This window comes from Molothrus ater, chromosome 3, assembly GCF_012460135.2.
Source record: "Molothrus ater isolate BHLD 08-10-18 breed brown headed cowbird chromosome 3, BPBGC_Mater_1.1, whole genome shotgun sequence".
Taxonomy (NCBI): Eukaryota; Metazoa; Chordata; class Aves; order Passeriformes; family Icteridae; genus Molothrus; species Molothrus ater.
Window position 1 is genome coordinate 75,384,681 of NC_050480.2, and position 13,597 is coordinate 75,398,277.

Sequence of the window (13,597 nt, forward strand, 5' to 3'; positions counted from 1 at the left end):
ACTTAAGACTCCAAGGTGAGGAGTTGGCACTGAAGATGATGATCTGTGGGTCAGCAGTTGTGAAAGTGTTGTATGTTTTTGTATTGTCAGAATGATTTTTCAGTCCCCTATGACACTACACAGTCACATCTATACAAAGTTTTACATATAGTAATTCTTGCCAAGTACAATATTTACATCCATATTTGCACCAAGGTAGTTGTGTTTTCCTTTGGAAAGTTTTATGTGCCTCTCTTGTCTTTACAACAACTTCTTGCTTGTGTTCCTTTTTGTGCAAAATAAGGGTAAATGCTTTCAATTCAGGTTTGCATGAATTTTTAAAAAGTAATTAATTTGGGAATTCTGACTTAGACATAAAAAAACAAATTTATGAAGACATATATAACTTTATGAATTATTGAAATAAACCCACAGATTTGTTCCTAAAATGCTAATCTTGTAAGATGAATTTCTTCCTTGCCCATTACTCCTATGTGGGTGAAGTTGGAGAAGCAGAATCTCAGCTATGCATTGGAATGCAGTTGATAGAGCTATGCCCATTTTATACCAGCTGACAATCAGGACTAATGTTGTACTGGCAGCAGTCCAGGCTTGCCAAAATTAAGAAATCAGATGCTCATGTTCAGTCCATCTGAACACATTAAAAAGCTCCAAAACCTAGAGAGTGCAGATTTTCTCGTGTGCTGCATATGATACTTGTGGAAACACAAATGCTCAGATATTACATGATTTTGTGGTTCTGTTTCCCTGATTTGAAAGCAACAGCCACCTAGGCAAGGTGATCTGTTAATTCTGAAACACATTTGACCAGTTATGGAATTAACTTCCATATTAACTAATAAAAATGATGTTCTCCAGAAGCAACTGAGTACTGTATTTGTGATGCATGTTCATAGCAGGAACTAAATAAGGAGTGGGTATGGCATGCCACTCTACTGTTACATTTTTAGTCCTGCTCATGACACAGTTTTGTTCTATGCCAACTTACACTCTCCCAGATAATGCCCAAGCATAGTTCTGGGGTTGGGAGAGACGGTGGACTGTTTCCAAAAGTCTGTTTGTATCTGGCTGGGCTGTATGGAGGAGCAGGATTTTAGTTGTCCAGCTACAAGCTGTAATGTGTTTGCTGGTTCCAAGCCCAGAACGTGGCTGTGTGCCCTGGTCTGTTTTATTTTTTGACATATATGTGGCCACAGATCCTGCTTTCCAGGAAGCTGGGATTCAGCAGCTTCTTTAGGGAGGCAGTAGCAGCATTGTCAATGTGTGCTTAGGAAGGTAGAAGAACAATTCTTTCAAGCCTGGAAGTTAGAAGCTGTCTGGGAAGCTGGAAAAATGAGCCAGAGCAACTTAAAATCATGGAATAATTAAGTTTCATATTTGTTTTATTAGACAAGCCCCAGAGAATACACAAGTATAATCAGCCATTTTGAAAGCACTTGTTTAAATATATATATATATATATTTGAAGAATTATGGCCTGGCATTTTAAATCAAAATTAATAACCTGAGTATTAAGCAGATGGCATCTACAATGTCCTCAACCAGAGGATGTAAATCCTGGCAGTAGAGTAAAACTTATCCCTAACCTAAGCTTTGCTTTCTGTTAGCTAAAGGAGCAGTGCTAGTGCAAACCTGAGTTGTCATGATCCTTAGCTTTTCCCTGGAGAATTCCTGTCTTCAGCAGATGTCTCAGCCCTCTTCTAATTATCTGTTTGCCTCCTGTCTAGGAGATGCAAGTCTAACCTTATATTTAGCAAAAACTGTAGGGTGTGAAGTTTTCTGTGGGGGTGTTTTTTTTTCTTTAAGCAGTGTTAAAGCTATTAGCATCCTAATGACTTAACAGTGTCTGGTCCGACAGACAACTCAGGGGTTGACTCTAGTCCGTGGGGCTCAGCCATCTGTCTCACCACCTCGCTTCTACAGGACATGAGGAATAGCTGTTGGGATGGCATAGGTTTCTTGTCGTGAGTTCCTCCAGCTGGCTGTGGTCCAGCAATCAGAAACTAACATCCCAGTCCCCACATGGACAGTGCCATTCCTGGGCTGGGAATTCTGCTGCAGTTTGTGCTTTGAGGGTTGTGTGGGGAGAGCATCAAAACTCAGGTCAGGCTGTTCTAAGGATGAACTGCCCTGAATTACTGGGATTGCCATTGCCATCTCTTGCATTTTTCTGCATGAGATATAAATAGTACCAGGATTGTAGTAGAGTTTTTAATGAGTCTGTGCTTTTTTCAGTTTTTACATTGATAAGTGTGTTCAGTTGCTGCTCCTTTTTTTTGGTTTTGTATTTTAAATCGGAATAAAACTCATTGCTTCATTTTGGAATTGTACTTTCTACTTCTTGAGTAAAGGACTTCTAAAACATGAAATAATGTTGTGGTTGCATAGTTAGGATAGAGAGTTTGGCCTCTGACACACACTTCCTCTCATTTAGCTCTCCTCTTTTGCCTTTGAACATTATGTAGTCCAGTCTGTAATGTAGCTTCACTTAACTCCTTATTTCCAAATAGAATTAATTTAGCATCTCTGCTATTTATGCTTTGTTGAATACTGATCGTACAGCCTTAATTATTTCTTACACAGCAGGAAACCTTCAAAATAGCAGCTGTGTTTTTCCTTAAGTCAAATTGGTTGTGAACTATGACTGCTCAAATCCCTGGGAGGATAATAAGCTTTACTCCCAGCAGGTCCCCCAGACTACTGCGCTAAGGGAACTGAACTGACTCCCGTGTTTCATTGTATAAATGCATTTTAACTAGAGATAAACTGACTTGCTGTAGCTTCCCAAAATAGTAAAAGAGAATTTTCTCTTCTGTGTTAGTATATGATGGTTTGCCTCCTTGCTAATGTCCTTCCCTTCGAGTAGCATTTTACTAAGTGTCAGGGTGCCTTATTTTACTTCAGTCCATTTTGTCAGGCTGGTGTTTAAGAAATGATCACTTTCCTTTCTTTCTGACTCCCAGTTCTCCCAAGAACAAGAGTGGTTGCTCATAAATACATTTCTTCACACTGTGGTTAAGTCACAGTGTTGTAAGAAAGTGTCTGGATAGTTATTTTCTGAAGTCATTAAAGTGTTGTTCCTCTTCCCTCCCTCAGCTTTCCTGTGGAAAACTTTCATACCAATCTTGGTATGTTTATCTCCACTTTTAAAGGAATATTTTAAAGATACCAAACTGGAAACTAAACTTTTCACAGTAGTTTATCCTCCTTCCCACCCATGGCATTGGCGTTGGCTTTCTCACTCAATGGCATCTCTCTCAATCCAAATGTGATACCTCAGTGAAATTGCCTTGCAGCCCATTCCATGCAGTTATTGCTCACAGACAATAAATGATTCCTGGCATCTGTTTGTTGTCTTTTTTTAATGACCATTTCATACCTGCTAATAATATTAACCCTGTAAATTACACTGACGTTTTTATATCCCATTTGATTTTTGTTTCATTTTGTTTTATACTGAACAAAATTTAGATATCTGAGATATTTTTTTAAAATATTAAAAAGCAGACTTCCAGAATTTTGTATTTGATTGAAAATCTAGTTCAGTCCTAACTACTACTTGAGTTGTGCTGAGAGGGATAGCTATTCTGTATAAGTTGCAAAGGTTTTGTAGTTTTATAATTCAGATGAACAGGAGGTTCTCCTTGATAGTTGCTGGGGTTTTCTTTCCAAAATTTAGTTTTTCTGTATAAATGTAATTAGTGCTGGAATTCCAGAGTCTTTCAGACCTGTGATTTTTGTTGTTGGGTCAAGAGGGAAGGGGACATGTTTTCTTACATCTTCAAGCAGTAAATGCTGTACTAAACAGTGGTATTTAGACCTGATTTTTGCAGCCCTGTAGCACTGGAGGGTCAGGAGTTGTCTTGTACTCCATCACTGCTCTGTGGGAAAGGCTGGGTTCTGGGTTCTGTGCAGTGCTGCCAGTCCTTTCACTGCCCTGAGGTGTTTCTGCAACAGTCCCTCACTACCCTGGTGTGCATTAGTATGAGATTAATTGAACTTTGGCTCTGGGAGTAATGCACCGTAGAAGACACCTTGCAGAGTACTCTTTGCTTTTGAAAAAATCGAAGTTATTCTCTATTGAAGGCATTTAAGTAACTTTCTGATTTTTACTCGTTAATTAAAACAGTTTCATTAATAACGATCCTTTTAAATAAATTTTAAAATCCACAGATTGCAGCCTCTGTTTAAGTATTGGGAAGGCTCTGGATCATCTTCAACAAGGTAAGAGTCAACTCTGGTCCTTTCATCCTTTCAGACTTGCACAGAACAGCTGTGGAGCAGATTTGATCATCATCAATGATAAATGAATGCTCAGCCCTCATTGAATACCATCCTTTATGCAGTTTTACTGTTGCACCTCACTGATGCTTTCACAATGCTATCTGGGCATAATATTCTCGCCTTGAGGTTTTTATTTGTTTGCTTTTCTTGTTATAGAACAACAATTGAGAATTCTTCTTCCCATGTACTTTTTTCATTTACTCCACTGTTTGTTTTGAGTCATTTCACTGTTATTGTTCTGGTCTGTCTAAACCCTTGGGACAGAATTGGCTTAGGCAGAGAGCAGGATTTGTCCACATCCCGTTTGAAGTCCTGGTTCTGTGATTTTTATGGGTCTTCTACTACCTTTTTTTTTTCCCAGATCTTGACTGAGTTCCCATCAAAGTGTCTGAAATACAAGTTGCAAATACCATGCATTGCTGCAGAACTGGAGAGAATTTGCAGCCAGAAGCAAAATAAATCAATGCTGAAAAAAAAAAATTGTTTTTCCCCTAGAGAGAGGGAGTTCCCTGACTTGACCAGCTACTAATTGGTACAAAGATTTGTTTACACAGAGGAGCAAGTCCTAATTAGTTCCCTGTGTGGGTGTTCTACTTGTGAAATTAGTGTTACATTTTGATATAATCTGCTGTTATAATGAATTGTTACAATTTGCAGTAAGGAACGTGTTTTTAGGGAAAAAAAACCCAATCTGCACTGTACCACATGAGTTTCAAGAGATAATTCCTCTTTAGGCAGCAATCAAGGTTACTGTTTTGAAATTAAATGAATAAAAGTCTATAATTAGATTAAACCAAGTTTTTAGTCACATATTTATAAATATAGCTGCAGAAACACAACCATCTGTTTTTCAAAGCCAAAACCTAATGAAGCTGAATTAAGCTGATTTATGAACTGGATGGCTTCACCTCTGAGGCTATGAGGATAGTGAAACTCAATATTTGGGAAAAGTGTTTGGGGAGCTATATTACCATTATTAAGGTTATGGTTGAAATTGAAGTTCACTTACAAGCTTTTCTGTAGTGGACTTATTTTCCTTATTAGTTTCACTTTTATTCCAAGAGCAAGCTTGCATATCTCTTAAGTTATTTTATTTAGAGAGTTGAAAAAGTAACATTAAAATAGCTGTCTGTCTAGAACCTTATGAAGCACCTGGTCTCCTTGTTTTTCTAGTGACGTCCCCTGCCCCAACACTGGGAAAATGAAACGATCACTAAAATCATTTAAATTACAATCTTTATTTCAGTAGTTTCAAAAGATTGGAAAATTAATTTCTGAACTTAGAACTGCTTAGAACTGGACTTTTTTCATTATAAATATTGCTTTAAATAAATATAGCCTTTATACTAAATTGCTAAATGTTTTGGAAGTGTATTCCATTTCCATGATTTCATGATTATATCTTTTAATTCTTAATATAATGCATACCACTATCAGTGCACATTATTTTCCTTGGGCTGTACCAGTCTTGGCAACAGCTCGTTATAAAATCTAACTTATCTGCTGCATCTATTCAGCAGAATTATATGATATAAAATTTAGTTTGAATACCTGATCATTTCAACCCAGCTACATTTTTTAATGGTTTGACTACAAAAATTTTTGGATGTTACAAATCTCACTTTCAATAGAATAACCTCCATTTCTAATGGAAATTTCTTTTTTAAACTAGAAAGTTTTATTGCAAAATTGAGATAGGGAAGAGCAAAGCTGACCCCAAGTGTAATCTTGAATGTTTTTCATGACAGACGGACGTTGAATGTTTAGCATCGCCTCTTTGGATTTTTGCATGTGAATTGGAACCACTTTATTTCTAGGTAAGACATAACTGTGGGTTTGTGTTAAGTATCCTCTTCCTTTTATATGTGAGTTGTGAGAAAGCTAAAGAGTGCAGTATGCTGGACTTTGCCTTATGCAGTGTTTATGTGTTTGTTGAATGAGTCCAATGTAACTTGAGATAAGTGTTCATTTGTCCGAAATGTCTATGTTCCCTGAGAGAGACCACACCAGCCACTCTGTATGGTCAATATATGTACAGGAGTTTATTTTGTGATCAGGTGTATAGTTGTTGTTAGCTCATTGCCATCTTGAGGAGTTAGCTGAGTGCTGTCTGCCCCTTCTCTTGCATCAACACCTTCACTCAGCAGGACGTAGTGGTTAAGGGAATTTGCTGCTGAAAATCTGTGGGACTGCAAAGGCTTCCCAGAGGATTACTCTTCTGTCACTTTAGGCCTCTGCATCAGCTCACTGCAGATTCACACAAGTACTGGTATCAACACAAGGGAATCAGTGCCAGTACCTGCAGTAACAAATCGTTTTTTGGCTTTAAACTTCTTATTTCTCTCTGCTCCAAGAAAAGGATACATGAGAAGGACTATGAAGAGGTTGTGAACAGCTGCAAACTTCAATAGCTGAGGGGGAAGCAGCGGAGTGATAGAAATGAACTAGAAGGTTTTGATCTGTAGATGTAATTAAAAGAAAATTTGTCACTGGAAACAAACTACTTCTAAGTGAAATACTAGAGGTTGTGCCAGTCCAGCTTCTTGTGCTTTCTACAAAGATTATAGGGACCAGAAGGGACATCTTTGTCACATTTCACATGCAGCTGAGTTGTGGTCAGCACTGCACCTGGGCTGCAGGCCTGAGAGTCACGGACATTGGTTCTGGTTGTGACCCAAACAGTGCTGTTTGCCAGCCCTTCCTGGATTCCTGGGAAGTGTGAAGCAGACAGGACATTTGACCTGGAGTGCTTGCAGCATGTAACACCTAAAATCTGAAAGGCAGTGGCATCTTAACTGTACTGTTGGTAGTAAGGCTGTGCGAGATGGTAGCTTTGATCCAGTGGTTTCTCTGAGAGATGGAAGCCACTGAGTATGGAAAGGATTCTCTAAGTTAACCCTGCTTAAGTAACAGTGAATGCTGTCATTAATTCAGCTTGTGTGAGGGGCATCCAGCAAGTGGTGCTGTGGGCAAAAGACCACAAAAACTTCCATTTGCAGGTGAAAACAAGCCCAACACAGCAGCAGCCTGACTGGGTTTCTGTCAAAGCAGGTTCACAGTACCCAGGTGGAGTCTGGGCAGTCTGTCAAAATAAAGGTGTTTGCTGATCATGTGGAGGTTTGTTCAAAAGAAATAAAGCCACCTGCAGAGGTGGAAGGTGTAGAGATTCATCACTTTAAGGTTACAAAGGAGTGGAACCAGCATAGCTGAAAGACAGCAATATTCCTGTTTTATTTCAGTGGATGGGTCAACAAACCCAGGTCCAAGGGAGGAGGTGGATGGGAGGGGTGGCAGGAGAGACTTAAGATGAAAGACTGCAATCAGAGCTTTGACAATTTCTACAGGGTAGAAAATTATTCTCTGTGTTTTAAACTACTGATGTGAACTTGTAAGGACTGTATACACAACCAGCAAACCTATTTTGCATATTTTATTTTTAGGTTTTACTTTCTCCGTTAAAAGAGCTTCCAATCTCCTATTTGGTTACCATCATATGGGAGTTGAAATAGGAATTATGCAAATGACATACCTATTAAATTTTATAATAGCATTTCAGCTAAGATTAATGGCCCAGGATGATCCTGATCCAGAGAGGAGAGAATCTCAAATCCAGGTGTTCAGCATGGACTTATCCACTCCAGTGTCTGGGACTGAGAGGAGTTGAAGGGAAATCTTAGAGACAGGACAAGTAGAAGGAAAAGGAAAAATAAAAAGAAAAATGGTAGGAGTGAAGATGAATACTCTTGATGAGACAGAAGAAAACAGGAAATGGAGAGGAAAAAAAAAGGGAGAGAAAGGAAGAAATAAAGATTTGGTAAATTATGGACTACTTAATATTATTCCATATAAAGCTAATACTACTATAGCATGATTGACTGTTTTTATTAAGTTTACTGGTAGAAAGTAATAAACTGGTTGGAATTACACCTGGTAAGAAAATTAGTTTGTTTCTTTTTTACCTGATGTATTTTGAAGTCCTAACTGTTGGCTGTTAGACCTTTTACAGTTAAGACTTTTTTTCAAAATGAAACCTTCAAATATGACTTTACTGATCTTAATTTTTTTTTTTCAGACTAACTAAATACAAGATTTTTTTTTTTTGTTTCTAAAAGGAAAAGTTCTGAAAATCAAATCTTAATATAAAAGTGAAAAGACAATACTAAATTCTAAATACTAATGCAGCAGAAGCAATTTTTTGTGTTCTCAAGTGTGAGCTGTTTGAGCTGTGCTGGGAACTTTACATGATAAGGTTTTAATTTCTGTCAGTACAAAGAGGAAAACTGAATCTTGTAGACTGGTTTTAAAATGGCCAGTATTCCTTACTTTTGAAAAATGTGACATGAATTATTGCTTTAGTTCTCCAGAGTTTGAATATCCCTATCAGATTAAATAATAGCATAACTGTTTTCAGAATTGTTTTGTGTATACATGAATATGGTGATCTATTACTGTTGGTTTTTTTTAAATGACCTTGGGAGCAGGAGAATATGGGGTGGGAAGGGAGTAAACTGTTTTTCATTTTCAATTTCCTGTTTTCTAAGAATACTTTGGAAAGTTTCTTAATTAAATAATATCATAATAGACAGTTGGAAGATGAACTGTGATTATATTCAGGTCTTTACATGGTAAGTATGTTCTTAAAGCAGTAACTGCTTGACAAGAATTAGGCATCATTTTCCACCAAAAGTAGTGTGAAGTGTTTAAGATCAAGTTAGCGATGCAGGGAGAACAAGATCAAACATTTAGCCTAATCCAGACAATTAAGTTGGATGTCTGAAGCCGTCTTCACTAACTGCTTAAGGATTGATGTTGAGTGCCAGAATTAATATCTGAAGTTGAATCTCTGAAGTGAATTTGTACTTCACACACAAATGTGTCCTTAGTTTACCTTAGGCCATGATAACTTACTAACATCTCAGGTATCTTGATAAAATGACAAGCACTGTGGTTGTAGAATTTCAGAATGCATTTCAAACAGTATTTTAGAAAGTAATTAAAAGTTTGTAAACAAGTTGATAACGTTTCACACCTGTTGCTGTTCAGTTTTCGAGCCTGTTTTTATCTCACAGAGTATCTTGTACAGACATGTTCTGTACGGTTATGAGGAGTACCACGTAATGAAGTTTTTAACACAGACCTCTAGTTAATTCATTGCCAGGTATTTTACAGATATAATGCATAAATGTGTTTCAGGGAGGACTGTGAAGAAAAGCACTGTGGTAATTGTCGGGATTGCCTTGTATTGTTGGGCAGATGTGCTTTCCCAAGAACTGGGCACACTCTCAATCTGGAATTCAGCTTTATGCCAGATTTTGGTCGGTAGTGCTAGACTGTGACTCAGAACCTAAAATTAAAAGGCTTTTCCTGAGTTTTACATTCTCAAAGAATGATGGTTTTCCAGCAGGTGTTAATTATGAGTTGTCTGCTAATTTACAGGCACCTCAGTGAAACTTCATGAAGCTTTTGAAATTAAGGGCAACATTTTTCAAAAGTAGCAAAAAACACAAACTCAGTTAATTCTTCTGAAACAAAGGCTGAAATTCTTCATCCACAGGAAAAAATAAGGCCTTGTATTATCTCTTTTTTGATAAAAAGTCTTTCAAATATATTTTTTTAATGAAAAAAATTACAAGCCCTTTTTTGCAGTGTTCACCTTCATTAACACAACTTGCTGACTTCCTTCCTCAGCTGCAGTTCTTCCTACACTCAGAGGTCAGCAAAGAGCAAGATCAACAAGCCACACATCTGGCTCTCTCTCTTTCCAACTGGAACAAAGAAACAATTTTTTAATGGCTTTTTGAGTTAATTGTAAACAATTTGGTTTTGGAGTCGCTGACTTGCAGCAAATGTTTGTCGTAGGCGGATGTAGGGAAAAAGGACCATGTCCTTTTTATTTTTTTTAATACCATGTCCTAATGCAATTCCTCTGTGGCCAGTGAGGAGAAAAAAATCACTTAAAAATCACTTAAAAAAAAAAAAGGAAAAGGAATGTCTTACGCCTTGTAGCATTGAAGTATGCTGAGAATTTTGAGTGCATATATAGGATATTTCACAAGCTTAAAATATATACTTTGATGAGGCAGAGAGATTGGAAGTACTTGCTCATTTAATTTTTCTGTAATCTTGTATACAGTAGTACTGATTTTTCCACCCCCTTTATATTCATGAGCTGTTTATGTATGAACAAACTGACAGTGATAAAAGACCAGGGACAAACAATAGGAATAGAGGAAAGCTATTTTAAAATGAGTATTCTGTTCTAATACTTTTCTCTGGTGTTTATATTGTTCCTAAAGGCGTTTTTCCAGTAAACAGTTTTCAGAACCCTATATTTACAGTTGTTAACCATTAATTAATATTTTGAAAACAAATCCTTAAATAATTAGTGTAGTTGTTTTCTTACTTTCCCAGTTGTCATAATCTTTTATACTCCCTAGAATCAGGTAGCATTAGTATATCTAAATTATTATAATTTTTTTTAAAGGTTTATGTAAAGTATATATTTGGTGTGACTTTTGTACTTTTGCACTTCACAACAGGCTTGTTGATTTACAGCACTTCTGAATCCCCAACTACTTTTAAAATATCTTGCTGTAGTTTTATGTGTCTTAATTTGAAGTCACATAGCTCCCATATTTTTGTTGCTTTGTTTAATTCATTTGTCATTATGGTTTTATTTTTAATCAGACCATCCTGTTAAATATTTGCAGATGTCTTGATCTGAAAAGGAAATTGTCACTGCTGTTTGGAATTATGCCAAAGCTTATGAAAAAATTGAATAAAATGAATCGTTCAAAGGAAATGTTTTCCATCGATTTGTTTTGTGGGAGATAAAGTGTTCTGTATTATTTTTTTGTCAAAATTAGGTGTTTGGGTTGCTAATGCCACTTAGTGGATATCTGCCTTAACTGCAGCCTGTTCCAAAGCCAAATCAGGTGCCAGACAGCTCTCTTAATTTGTATATTGGAGTATTCCTCCTGCCTAGAATATGTTGACTATAGCATATTTTCAAGAAACTTAATTATCAGGTACATTTTAGGAAGTTTCTTACTGCTAGTTCATTTTTTAAATTAAATTTATTAAAATGTAGGAATTATTTATTACAGAATTTTGAACTTAGAGGAAAAATAAGGATCTTAATTGCATATTTAATGTGATTTGAAACATTAAACAAACAGTCTTGGTCACTTTGCACTGCTTCTTTAGGTTAATGAAATATTAATTGATAGTAAGGTGATAATTTTGGTGGTGTAGGAAATGCTTTGTTTAGCCCTTTTGGTTGGTAACTGAGCAAATACTGACCTGGAACAAGCTGATAGTTCAAGAACTGATTCGAAGATAGTGAGTACCTTTTGTTTGATGTATCCAAAATGGGAGTGGGATAGGCTCTGCTGTAATTGGACTTCTTCACACTTCAAATAACTGGTGAGAGCAGGGTGCTGATAATGCCCAGGTTGGGTGGGCCATTACATCAGAGTGAATCACATGGGACATTCACGTCAGAGCAGGACTCTATGGTCCTCGTGGGTTCCTTCCATCTCCTAATATTCTGTGATTCTGTAATTCTCCTTTGGAAGATCTGAAAGGTGAGATAGATACCACATGTCTGTTCCATCACTGTCAGTGAAAGTTATCATTTCCTGAATATATTTTTTAATATAAATTCTTTTTTTGCTAAGTAGTTTGGATGGTAATATTAATAACTTGGTATATTTGATACAAAATGTTAATGTATAAAATTTCATCTTTTGTCTGATACCAATACGTATATACATACATAATCTATATTGTATAATTTTTTTTCTAATGTTAGTGTTTAAAAAAAAATCTAGTCTATACAAAAAAGATATCCTTTTTGCAATTTAAAGGCTGTTTTTTATGGAAAAAAATTTTTGACTTCTGAAATGTGTATTGATTTAGGTCTTTCAATTTCTTTTTAGTCTGTGAAAGCTGAAAACTCTGAAAACTCTGTTCTTTGAATTTTTTTTTTACTTCAGTAAATTTCCATTATTTTCCATCAACCCTGATAATTTTCAATCACTATGTATTTTTTACCTATCTCTCAGGCTTTTCTGTATGCTCTTTTTTATTAGTAAATCAGTTGAATATTTTGCAACTAAAATAGTAATTGGCTCAGAGGAAAATAAACCACAATTCAATTTCCAGACGTGTTTTACTGCTGTATTACGGGCTGGTTAAATTAACGATGAAGATTGAAAGACAATACAAAGACTTTTGGTGTTGTGAGTAACAAAGTTTTTTAGAAAATTTCTTATCTTCCATTTGTTTACAATGAAATTAGGAATAATTGCACGGTTTTATCTGCCTTCTGCCATCCTCCAGAGAACTCATATCATCATAAGTCATGAGGTAAGAGGAGCCTGAGCTTTAGGATTCTTTTTAATGCAGCTGAAGTCATCCAGGCATTCCTCCTGCCCATAGATGGCTCTCAGTCACCAAACAGAAAGCTTTGGTTAAGTCAATGGGTTTAATCTTTTGATTTGGTTACAGTTGTAATCTGGATATATCGAACTTTTTTTTCTGTAATAAGAAGCCAGTTTTGAGTTCTTGGTTAAGCAAGCTCATTTGCAAGTCCTTGTGTACATGCACACAGTAGGTGTTTGCATGTCTGCATGTTTACTTTTTACAAAATATAAGTTTTTCAACAAAGTTTTAAAATGTTTTTACATTTCCTATTTAAATAGTTATTTATAATTTGAAATGTTCTCAGAAACTAATGGATGATACCTTTTCAAGGATGTCATTATTTTAGATGTGACTTCTGTCATCTCTAAGTGTGATGGCAAGTTAGTTACAAGTGAAAATGAGACAGGGTTATGCAAAAGTAAAATTTTAAATTTTGCTCTAAATGTAGTATATCTTGTATAGTTCCTAGTTCTAGAAGGCATGATTTGTCTTTGAAATGGGATTCAGCAAACACCATAAGAAAGTCTTGGATGTGACTGCTTCCCTCCTTTTTTGGTAGCAGGTAACTGGCGTTTTAAAATTAGAGATCTCATCATTTGTATCTCTTTTATTCAGACTACAAAACCATTTCTTCATTCTCAGCTTCTAAGCTGCCTCTTGAATTCAAAAGAAATAATGTTAATCCATACTTCTTGAGAAAGTGTAAATAAAGCCAGTGTTTCTGTACCAATTGTACTGGTGCCAGAGCTGATGTGGCACATGGCAGATGCCAGGCAGAGATGCCCCGCTGAGAACCCTCACCAGCCTCGGGATCTCACTGTGCTAAGCCTGAGCAGCCCAGTGTGTGTTCCACTCAGCCTTTGAATGGAAATGACAGTTCTGATAA

At 36.4% G+C, this 13,597-nt stretch overlaps 1 protein-coding gene across 4 annotated transcripts in view; it reads left to right on the forward strand.

Moving 5' to 3' along the window:
- Positions 1–13,597, forward strand: part of CYRIA (CYFIP related Rac1 interactor A) — a 56,624-nt gene that overhangs the window by 11,875 nt on the left and 31,152 nt on the right. For 3 of the 4 annotated variants that reach the window (XM_036379494.1, XM_036379491.1, XM_036379497.1), the window contains exons 2-3: positions 4,174–4,224; positions 6,033–6,101. The exons of the other annotated variant lie outside the window; for it this stretch is intronic. The gene's annotated coding sequence lies outside the window, so the exon portion shown is untranslated. The remainder of the gene's footprint in view (positions 1–4,173; positions 4,225–6,032; positions 6,102–13,597) is intronic. 4 annotated transcript variants of the gene reach the window in all.